This window comes from Balaenoptera borealis (assembly GCF_965194805.1).
Source record: "Balaenoptera borealis genome assembly, chromosome: 21".
Classification (NCBI taxonomy): domain Eukaryota; kingdom Metazoa; phylum Chordata; class Mammalia; order Artiodactyla; family Balaenopteridae; genus Balaenoptera; species Balaenoptera borealis.
The window spans coordinates 32,206,005-32,218,238 of NC_138880.1; the positions used below are offsets into that span (position 1 = coordinate 32,206,005).

At 40.5% G+C, this 12,234-nt stretch overlaps 1 long non-coding RNA gene across 1 annotated transcript; it reads left to right on the forward strand.

Annotated features, from left to right (window-relative positions):
• Nucleotides 1–326: 326 nt before the first annotated feature.
• LOC309619449 lies at nucleotides 327–7,321 on the forward strand. Its single transcript, XR_014238973.1, has 2 exons — nucleotides 327–6,435; nucleotides 7,229–7,321. It is a non-coding gene; the product is annotated as an uncharacterized lncRNA (long non-coding RNA).
• The last annotated feature ends 4,913 nt before the right edge of the window (nucleotides 7,322–12,234 follow it).

A 12,234-nucleotide genomic window follows, 5' to 3' on the forward strand; every position in this document is an offset into this window, starting at 1 on the left:
TGTCATACAGAGTGAAGTAAGTCAGAAAAACAAATACCATATGCTAACACATATATATGGAATCTAAAAAAAAACTTTTCTTAAGAACCTAGGGGCAGGACAGGAATAAATACACAGACATAGAGAATGGACTTGAGGACACAGGGAGGGGAAGGGTAAGCTGGGACGAAGTGAGAGAGTGGCATGGACATATATACACTACCAAATGTAAGATAGCTAGCTAGTGGGAAGCAGCCGCATAGCACAGGGAGATCAGCTTGGTGCTCTGTGACCAGCTAGAAGGGTGGCATAGGGAGGGTGGGAGGGAGATGCAAGAGGGAGGGGATATATGTATATGCATAGCTGATTCACTTTGTTGTACGGCAGAAACTAACACACCATTGTAAAGCAATTATACTCCAATAAAGATGTTAAAAAGAAAAAAAAAGCCAATCTGATAATCTCTATCTTTTAATTGGTGGTTATCATGAATATCAATTTATTTGGAATTATTCTCTCCTTTTTGTACTTTATATACAATCTTCTGTTTCTATGCTCATTTCTTTTCTTGTTTTATTTTGAATTGATTGAGCCTTGTTTGTTTTTATTTCATTTTTAATCACTGGTATTTTTTCTTAAAAATTTATGTAAACCTTGAAATATTGCCATACATGTGTAACACATTTTTAAGTTAATGATTCTTAAATTAATTCTTAAGAATGCAAGTTTCACGAGAGCTGGGATTTTTTTGTCTTTGTCTACGGCTGGGCTGTATTTCCAGCATCTAGAAGAGTTCCAGGCGGCACACTTGGGCCATATTCACCTGCTCATGACCTACATGCTACTGTGGTCCATTATTTTAGCTTTTTTCAAATTAAATAGGACAAATCTGACATCACACTCATCATCATCACTATGAACGTCTATGTTTAGGTTTACTCATATATGTACCATTTTCCTGACTTGCCACTGCTTCCTGCTTTGCCCATCTTTCTGAAGTCCATCTCTTAGATGTTCCTTTGATGAAAAAATGATGATGGTAATGCTCTTAGGTTTTATCAAAAAACATGTTGCTTTGTCCATGTGGTTGAAACGTTTTGCCGAGTGATTAATTCCGGATGGACCGTTATTTCCTGTCAACTCTTTGAAGATATTTGCTATAGGCTGAATGTTTCAGCACCCCTGCCCCCAGCCCCCAATTCATATGATGAAACCTGAGTGACCAGTGTGATGGGGTTACCTTACGAGGTAGGGCCTTTGGTCCTGAGATCAGGTCCTGAGAGCAGAGTCCTGCGAACGAGATCCATGCCCGTATAAACGAGGCCCCAGTGAAAGCTCGCTCACCCCTGTGCAGGGGTATGGACACAAGAAGAGGTCTGCTACCTGGAAGACGGCCCTACTCGACCACGCTGGCACCCGGATCTCAGACTTCCAGCCTCCAGAACACAGAGAAGTAAAAATTTTGCTCTTTATTAGCTACCCAGTCTGTGATAGTTTGTCGTAGCTGCCTGAGTGGACTAAGGCATATTATTCCTCTATCTTCTGAGAATATGTATCAGTCTAATCATTTTACCTTATTCTGTATTTTCTCTGTTGGCTGCTGATAAATTCTTTTCTTTCCTGTTTGATAGAAGTTGTATTTTCTGTGTCTGTGGATTTATTTCTTTTATAGAAATGGAAAACTCAGTAATTCTTCAAATATTGCCCTTCTTCTCACTCTGTGTGGGAGTCTGTGTGTTATACTTCACTCTGTCTTTCAAAGCTCTTTAACTTTTCTTTCAAATTTTGTTCTCTTTGTTCCCTCTTAGATTATTCTGGATATTTTCTTCAGATCTATTTTCCAGGCCACTAATTCTTTTTTAAGATGTGTCTAATCTGATATTTAACCCATTTATAGAATTATTATTTTTTTATTTCTTAAAGTTCTACTTTGTTCTTTTATAATTTCCATGACCCCTCCCCCTTTTTAAAATAGATCTTTATTGGAGTATAATTGCTTCACAATACTGTGTTAGTTTCTGTTGCACAACAAAGCGAATCAGCCATATACATACACATGTCCCCATATCCCCTCCCTCTTGTGTCTCCCTCCCACCCTCCCTATCCCACCCCTCTAGGTCATCGCAAAGCACCAAGCCGACTTCCCTGTGCTATGCTGCTGCTTCCCACCAGCAACTATTTTACATTCGGTAGCGTGTATATGTCGATGCTACTCTCGCTTCGCCCCAGCTTCGCCCTCCCACCCCATGTCCTCAAGTCCATTTTCTATGTCTACCTCTTTATTCCTGCCCTGCAACTAGGTTCATCAATACCATCTTTTTTTAGATTCCATATATATGTGTTAGCATACGGTATTTGTTTTTCTCTTTCTGACTTACTTCACTCTGTATGACAGTCTCTAGGTCCATCCACCTCACTACAAATAACTCAATTTCGTTCCTTTTTATGGCTGAGTAATATTCCAATGTATATATGTGCCACATCTTCTTTATCCATTCATCTGTCAATGGACACTTAGGTTGCTTCCATGTCCTGGCTATTGTAAATAGAGCTGCAATGGACTTTGTGGTACATGTCTCTTTCTGAATGATGGTTTTCTCAGGGTATATGCCCAGTAGTGGGATTGCTGGGTCGTATGGTAGTTCTATTTTTAGTTTTTTAAGGAACCTTCATACTGTTCTCCATAGTGGCTGTATCAGTTTACATTCCCACCAACAGTGTAGGAGGGTTCCCTTTTCACCAAACCCTTTCCAGCATTTATTGTTTCTAGCTTTTCTGATAATGGCCATTCTGACCAGTGTGAGGTGGTACCTCATTGTAGTTTTGGTTTGCATTTCTCTAATAATTAGTGATGTTGAGCATTGTTTCATGTGACTCTTGGCCATCTGTATGTCTTCCTTGGTAAAATGTCTATTTAAGTCTTCCGCCCATTTTTTAACTGGATTGTTTGTTTTTTTGATATTGAGCTCCATGAGCTGTTTGTATATTTTGGAGATTAATCCTTTGTTGTTTCATTTGCACATATTTTCTCCCATTCTGAGGGTTGTCTTTTTGTCTTGTTTATGGTTTCCTTTGCTGTGCAAAAGCTTTTAAGTTTAACTAAGTCCCATTTGTTTATTTTTGTTTTTATTTCTGTTACTCTAGGAGGTGGGTCAAAAAAGATCTTGCTGTGATTTATGTCAAAGAGTGTTTTTCCTATGTTTTCCTCTAAAAGTTTTATAGTGTCTGGCCTTACATTTAAGTACCATGTTCTTGGACTGGAAGAATCAATATTGTGAAAATGACTCTACTACCCAAAGCAATCTACAGATTCAATGCAATCCCTATCAAACTACCAATGGCATTCTTCACAGAATTAGAACAAAAAATCTTACAATTCATATGCAAACAGAGAAGACCCCGAATAGGCAAAGCACTCTTGAGAAAGAAAAACGGAGCTGGAGGAATCAGGCTCCCTGACTTCAAGCTATACTACAAAGCTATAGTAATCAAGACAGTATGGTACTGGCACAAAAAACAGAAATATAGGTCAATGGTACACGATAGAAAGCCCAGAGATAAACCCATGCACCTATGGTCAACTAATCTATGACAAAGGAGGCAAGGATATACAATGGAGAAAAGACATCCTCTTCAATAAGTGGTGCTGGGAAAACTGGACAGCTACATGTAAAAGAATGAAATTAGAACACTCCCTCACACCGTACACAAAAATAAACTCCACGACCCCTTTTTAAGTCTCTTGGTTCTTGCTCATTTATTAAAGTTCATCTTTTATTTTTACATTTCATATATTGTCATTTAAAAATTTTTTGAGTCTGAAAATTCTAATATCTGAAGACCTTTAAAAAATTTTTTTTTCCTGCGGACTTACTCATGGCAGTTTATTCCTTGTGTCTTGGTGGTTAGTTGTTTTCGGTTTTTGTTTTATTTATTTACTTTTTAAACTGTGAGCTCACATCTGTAGAAAGTCTTGAGCACCTAAATTGGTGAAACAACTTACCTCCAGCCGGATTTGCATTTGCTTCTGCCTGGAGGGCCAGCTTTACTGTTCTGACCGGTGACCTTCCTAGGTGTTTTCAAGGGCTGTGGCTTAACCTGGGGGCCCCCATCCCCCTTCTGTGGGCCCAGGGCTCAATCTCGTGATTCTAACTTTGTATGGACCTCTGCCTTCCAGAAAATTCTGAATTTTGGTTTTGGTTACTGCTCACATTTAGGTTTTAACTCACTGGTCTTTGCCCCCTCTTCCCTTGGAGCTTTTGTATATGTTCTTAAGAGCTAGGAGTGCATGAAACTTGCGTGTGTTCCCTTCATCCGGGAGCTGGTTGTATTGTGGCAGGAGGCATCTTAGAGCAGCACGTCCAAAACGATGCCAAACACGGAAGCACAGGCATCTCTTTGCTCGAGAAAAAACAGCCCTTCTCAGCTTAATATGGAGCTACTGATTTGGTAAACACATTTTTTTGGTCTCTCTTTTTCCTAATAAGCAGAGAATGCCAGAAGTTTGCTTTTACACTCAGGTAGATTTTACCATCTTGCCTCAGGGCATCAATATTTTGTTTTCTGCTATAATTTAATGAGCAGGGAGCCTAAGTCTATCCCCATCCCACAAGATATAGTACTGATTTAGAACTTTGGGGAAGGACACCTATTAATATACATGTGCGTCAGAGGGTGGGAGCTCTGTCCCACAAATTTCAGGGATCTTCTGCTACTGCGAAGTGCCTAGGGGATCAGAAATTTGGGTTGGGATAGAATATCACTTTTAAAGTAAAAGGCAAATGGCGACCCCCTATGCCCCCTACCACTGTAAAAGTTCTACTTTGTTCTTTTATAATTTCCATGACCCCTTTTTAAGTCTCTTGGTCCTTGTTCATTTATTAAGGTCCATCTTTTATTTTTAAACGTTTCATATGTTGTCATCTTGGGTTTAGGAGGCAGCATGAACCCAGTGTGGTGTCTGCTCCAACCCCAATGCTGAATAACCTGGTAAATCAAAGGCTGATAGCCTGAATGGGGCCCAGAATAAAAGAAGATCCTTCTGTTCACCCCATTTGCTGTGCAAGCAATTCTGACAATGTCCTGGTGGGTCCAGTGGTGCTTCCAGAGTCTGCACCTGTGGGCTGCTGTGTGGAGCCTGTGATGAGCTCTGATGGGTGAATCAGAGCAAATACCCTTAGGGTTTTGGAACAAAGCCATGCTCTCTTCAGAAGGTAAATATTGCTTTGAGAATAATTCTTGGTTCACTCTTGGGCTTTGAGATGCCAGTAATCGTGAAACTTGAGAGGCACATCAAAAATAAGTTCTGTCTGATCCTCTAAGCCTCAAGTCATTACAACTCTCCAACATTTAATTGAAGGGATTAAATGGGATCAGACAAGCCCTGAATGAACTGGTAAACTCATTGCCATCTGTCCCTTTCTCAATCCACATCTGCGACCGGACATGGAGTTATCTGAAGAAGAAAAAAACTGAGTTTGGCTTATAGATTGCTCCCCGTGACATCCTGCATTAGGCAGGGGTGACGAACTGTAGAACTATAGTACTTGGAGGTGACCTTCAGGATCCTGGAGAAGGAAATCTCAGTGACCGGGTGTCTAAGGAGTACGTCCTAGGATTCACTTTTCCTGGAAAGAGAGATTGCAAGAAGTGTGGAGCGACACCAGTTCTTGGGAATTGCTTGTAGTTTGGGTGATTGGTCAGCACTTGGAAGAAGTAACTTGGGAGACAAGTAAGCCTGGGGAAGAGTACAGGATGGGATATCTAGGAATGGGCCCAGGATGAGAGAACATTAGTGACTCACGGAAGTTCTCACCAGAGGGCTCTCCCTGAAGAGGCAGCTCTTAATAACCAAGTGGAGAAGATGACTTGTCCTGTAGATGTTAGCTTCTGTCTTTACCTCCTCTGGTTCTTGTTCACTGAGTTCAGGACAGAGTGACCGTGTTAGCAGGGATGGCAGTTCTCCGTGGGCTCAACCATGAAGATCCCCCCACTGGCCAAATCAGAGGTGGCATTTTTTAATACCTTATGGCCAACCAGCACTTTTTGTCCTTGTCACCTCTGTTCTCGTGACTTGGGCTATGCTGCTCTAAAGACCTTGCTTTCCAGGAGAAACAAAAATGGCTCCACTGACCTGAAAGTTGAAACAGCAGCCTGACTCGTTTGAGAGTCTCTGCCCTTAGACACACAAGCTAAGAGGAAGTTTACTCTTTTGACAGTGATTATTTGTCTTAATTGTCAAGCAGAAATGTGATGAAGCAAGGGAGGAATCTGAGGTCAGAGAGGTAAATGTGCATTGACTCGGAGACCTTTGTTCCATGGATGTGCCAGCAAGTCTCATGTCACATACGACATCTACAGTGTCCCAGGGAAAGTGGGAATTCCACAACACAGAGAGATGGGCAAGACCTTCTGTACTTGCTTTCAGCCTATAAAGATGTATCTTTGTTCATCCAGGTGAGTGGATTTATGAGCTGCCTTATCTGTTTTACATTGAGCTAATCATTTGTTTCCCTCAGGATTGGCTGGGTTATGCTGCAAACACAGATAATCCCAGAATTTCAGCGGCTTAATAGCAATGCATATTTATTTTTTGCTCGTGATCCAACAGGGTCCAAGGAGGTGGCAGGGGCGCTACGTTTTGTAATCAGATTCTGTGACCTAGGCTGCTAGAGTCTCAGTGTCAGCACAGGCTTCTAGGATATCTGAGCTGGAAAATAAGAGGGGGAAAAAGGAACATAGTGAATCATGCAATGCCGGTCTTTCAGATGATCTCTGAGTAGGAGAATTACTTGTAATCAATACACAGATGACAGTGCAAAGTGACTGCGGCATCAGCCAGGTAGCCTGGGTAATTCAGGAAGCAACAGTAGTAACAAGAGCAAGAGGAAGTTGGTGTAACATGGGGTTCAGTTTCACGTCTGTCACAGAAGTGTGAACAGAGCACGGGAGTGATGCAAGATTGCAGAAGTAGAAAATAAAAGAAACTACAAATTAAGTATGACTGTTAATAAATGAGTGAATGAGTAATTTAGACACACACACACACACACACACACACAAACACACACATAGCATTCAACTCCTTATAAGATCATTTATCCGCATCTTGTATGATGTGAGATAGGTTGTTAAGAATAAGCTCATAATTAGATACTTACGTTTTTATAATAGTAAGGTAAATTGTTTGGTATATTTCATAAATGGGACTTTAAGTTATTCTCAAGCAAATAACATTTTTGTTGCTAAGAAGTACCTGTTGCACGGAGGCTCCCACCACCCTGTGAAGGCGAGGCTGGATTAGCTGTTGCTGGGCACTGGGACGAACAGCCAAAGAAAACAAGCATTTCCGGTTTATCTCCACTAGATGGTGCTATTGAGTTCAAGATTCGACCTGCTGTATCTTAACGCAAGAATTTGACTAATCGTAGAAGACGTTTATGTTGTGTTACTTTCCCCTTCTACATTAATATTTAAAACAATATTAAGATCACTTTTATTCATTTTGGAAGTAAAATAATAACAGTTGTAACCTCAGGAAATTTGAAAACCCTGTCAACTACTTAAGGAGCTGGTATGCTATTCTCTGATGTTTTTCCTGTAATTCATAGAAAGGATCTTTTTATTAAAAAATATAGTTTTGGGGTCATTTGTACATGTGTCGTGAATTTTGATCATAGCTATTTTCCTTTTTGGGCGAAATAAAGTTTTTATTTTCAGATGACTGAAAGAGTAGGGGCTACACTTTTTCAATTTTTTAATCGGGCAAGAAAATATCTTGAGCGGCCTTGTTTGTGAGTAAAAATAGACTCCCTTTGAGTACATAGTTTCACTTGACTTGTCATGAGATACTGTAAACAAAAGTAAAAATTCTAAAAGGTTAAAAGCACTTCTTTCAAGGATGGAAGAAGGAATACAATGTATATGTACTGACTCTGAGAGTGGGTGATTACAGAGCAAGAAGGAAGCCAGCAACTCAGTCTGGGTCTATTTTCTGGGTATACACAGCTGGAGGAGCTCTTAGGAATTACCTAATCCATGTCCATCACTGTAGAAATAAAGAAACTGAGGATCCAGAACATATTTAAAAATGCTCTTGAGAAAGAAAGGAAAGATGCTGAGTGCAACCTAACTGGCCTGCAGGTCTTTACAAAGCAATTGCTTACAGACAATGTCCAAAAGCAGGACCAAGTTATGAGTAAAGAATCAAGGTCTTCGGTCAGTGTGTATGGACAATTATCTGTTGTCTTTAATAAAGGCTGTACAGTTAAAAAGTGGCATGAAATGGCATTGGCACTGGAAGATACGAAAATACCATGTCCCCAGAATCAGCTTGTAGAGTGAAAAGTGCAGACCTGGTGTCAGGTAGAACTGAAGAGTGAGTGGCAGGTCCTTCCCTTCCAGCCTGTGTAACCTCTGACACTCAGCTTCTCTATAAAAGGAGTTAAGAATACCTACGTCATGGAGGTGCAGGACAGCCTAAATGAAATAACAGAATAGGCTCTCAGTAAAGAGTTATCCTGTTACCTCATTAAGAAACAGCTTTTAAAATTGAAAAAAGAAAGCCCAACTTAAGGGATGAATGAGCAATGTCTGATGCCATGTGTCTGTCCATTTGGGGGCTGAGTTTTGTTTTGATCCTTCTAATGATTGGTTTGGGTGAATTTCTTGGTCCTAGATTTGCAAAGCTCATGTGATTGCTTGCACAGACTCAGCCAGAGTCAAGCTGATGGAAAGCCACAGATTACAGAAATCAACAATAAGATGTAGAAAATCACAGGCAACAGAAATACAGTATTTATAGAGGCCGTATGGCTGCTCTGGGGCTGAAGCTCCCTCGATCGGACCCACAATACTACAACCTACACGTTGTATTCCTCCCATCACACCCCATTACCCTTTTGTTCCCGAGGATTTATACCAACTTTGTTATGTTGTTACAGATTGCAGACCTCAGTGGGTTCTAGGATGGTGAAATGTGAGCATGTACATACTTGAACTTTTTTCTTTTCACTTCTCTTATCGTCCAGCAGATGTCACTCATTCTCTTCAGTTAGTCCATGTTTATTCTCACCTGCCTGGGACCAGCTGAAGAGAAATCACCTTTAGTTATTATGTCAAAATGATATGTTTATTGAACTGTAGCAATAATCATTCTCCCCATTAGCCTATCGGGGACTCGAGGATTCACTGTACTCAAGCAATGATGAATTTTTATTTTTTCATCTAATTAAAAAAAAAATCTCCATCTCAGTTTCCAAAATGTGTAACTGGGAAATAAATGAGAAAACAGAGAAGACATGCAGGGAATTTAAATTTGCATTTGTGGTAAAATAATTTGTAGTTTCATGAGAAAGGACAAATCCCTCGTTGATGCCGATGTAAGGTTGTGATTTCACTCTATAGTTTTGAATAAAAGGATGCCATGCGGTTTATGGTGTATATTTGTGCAGATGTGTGAAATAATGTGCTTTTTAATCATTCCTGTTGCAATAACAAATAATCATTATATCCAGCCATTGGTGCCATCTTTGGGCTTGTTAGCTGGGGCAGATTTTATAGAAACAAGCTTAACTTATACAAGGTAAGTTTTCTTTAGTTTCTAAAAGTGAGGAAGTGCCTCTTTAAAAAGAATATATACTGCAAGCAAGAGTCTATGTATCCTTAGGTGTTTCTCAAACTATCTTTGTGTTTTCAATCTATTGATACTTTCTCCTTTTAATAGGGATTATTTGTTGATCCTCAGAGTATATTCATTAAAGGGAGCGACATTACCAGTCTTTCTTTGTCAGCAAATGCGAATTTATTATGGGAGAATGGGCCATCTCTCTGCAAGCCTCTTTTTGACTCCTGTACTTTCAACTAGCTTGTTGAAACAGTTGGACTGGATGCTATACTTCAATATAGGCATTTATGTTCCTAGCTGGTGGCTCTTCCTGAGGGACTCTGAGGTCGAATGCTTCCCAGGGGATCTCAGCTTAAGCTGCTTTTGCCCCTGACATAGATCCTTGTCTACAGGCCATTTGCAATCAGAAAAACAAAAAACACCCAATTTCTCTCCATTTTACTTATTTAGAAATTTTGGGCTTCTGTTATAATTTATGCAGCTTTTGAATAGAAAAAGCCAGTTTTAAAGTACGTATATCAAACAGCAGCTATTCATCAGGAACACAGAAACAATCAGTGAGAAAGAAATGCCAAACTAATAAAGTTCAGGAAAGAAGAACCGAGTTGGATACCGAACAACAATTGAATAGCTTTATGGAAAAAAACAGTACGGCTTAGTAATCTGAGTAGGAAAATAGGCTATTATTAAACTTTGAAAACCTGATATGCAAAGTTTTACAACATAACTAGTAGTATCCAGAATAGATTTCAAAAGACTTTTTTATACTAGATGGTTTCCTCATGGACCCCAATGATACCCTAAATGTTTCGTTACTGATGCGTACATCAGTAGTTACGAGAACAACACTCTTGTCTCTCCTTGATTCACACTTCGTTCACTTTATTTATTTATTTAATTTTTGGCTGCATTGGGTCTTCGTTGCTGCGCGCGGGCTTTCTCTAGTTGCAGCGAGCTACTCTTCGTTGTGGTGCGTAGGCTTCTCACTGTGGTGGCTTCTCTTGTTACGGAGCACGGGCTCTAGGCACAGGGGCTTCAGTAGTTGTGGCACGTGGGCTCAGTAGTTGTGGCTCGTGGGCTCTAGAGCGCAGGCTCAGTAGTTGTGGCGCATGGGCTTAGTTGCTCCGCGGCATGTGGGATCTTCCCGGACCAGGGCTCGAACCCATGTCCCCTGCATTGGCAGGTGGATTCTTAACCACTGCACCACCAGGGAAGCCCCACACTTTGTCCACTTTAGAAGTGACCAAGTACTCAGTTCTCTAACCTGTAGACCAGGTGGGAAAGTGAACAGATCATAACAAAGGAAGAAGCAAGAAAAGATTGTGGAAATGATAATGTCGGTCCAGGACAAGATGCAAATTGCAGGATGAAGCGGGGCGGCGGGGGGTAGAGATGCATGCTCCCTGGGAGGACATTGTACTAACGAGCTGCTAGCATTTGAGAAACACTGATTGATGAGCTTTTCTGGCAGTTGCTCTGCAGCAATATTCCCATGAAAAGTCACAACTGCTATCATGGTATCAATGCCCAGTGAAGTAAGCACACTGCTTTTTTGCATGAACTTGAATATTCAATGCCAGAGACGTACAATAGAGGTAAGTAAAGCCCCTCCTTCCCAGGTTCCCACATCACTACTTTTAAAGAGATGTCAGGTATTCAATCAATGTTCGGTATTCAATCAATGTTCCAGTTGTGGGAGACTTTAGGTCCCTATAGTTTATTATTTTTCAGGACTATTTTTAAAATACAATAATTTAGAGATCTCTTGACTTTTGAATTTACATTACAAATGCTAGTGATATGAAAGTTTTGTTCAAGTGAGTCCACGCCATGAAATATGGGTTTTTAGTGTATTGTATGTAAATGTGAAAGTTATTTTTCATTTAAAATACTACAATGATCATTGTTTAAAGAATTGAAAACAAAATTTTATATATTCATATGCTTTTTCCAAGCGTTTTGCAAATATAGTGTATATTTCTGGTGACTGAGAAGGTAGGACATTTGCTCAAAACAAGAATGGCAATCAGAACTGGGATCTCTTCTAAATTCAACAGTTTTTTTACTTCCCTCTGCCACCTGTCAATCACTTATCATTGCGCTTGAAAGAGTATAGATAGATTTTTAGTCAGAAGTGGACTCTTTACTATCATCCCATTTCGGGCCACCCATCACGTCATTTTGGGATTACAGGATTCCTCCGCTCTCCGAAAGCAGAGTGTTCCTGTGAAACTTTTCCTAAGCCAACAAAGCATAATGTTACGAAGCAATTACTTCAGGACACACCTTGCTAGCTATGCACAAAATAAAAGGAGATAAAGCACAGATGCTCAGAGACACAGGTCGAAGCTCCGGAGGCTTGCTGCTGAGACGCCTAGATGCTGAGCGTGGGCCCCGGGAAGGAGCTGGCAGGGGCTCCCGGATCTTCCGCCTCACCAGGACCTTGTGTACCTACGTGCCCTCGTGGGCCTCATCCTTCTGTCAGAGAGGCTTTGATCCGACAGCTAGCATGACACTTTGGTTCCTGCTTTTCCATCGTATGACTTAAAGTGACACATTTTTTCCTCTCTTACGAGGTGCCAGTAAGGTATAGGTGTCTATATTTTAAAAGTTAACCCAAGCATCATTGT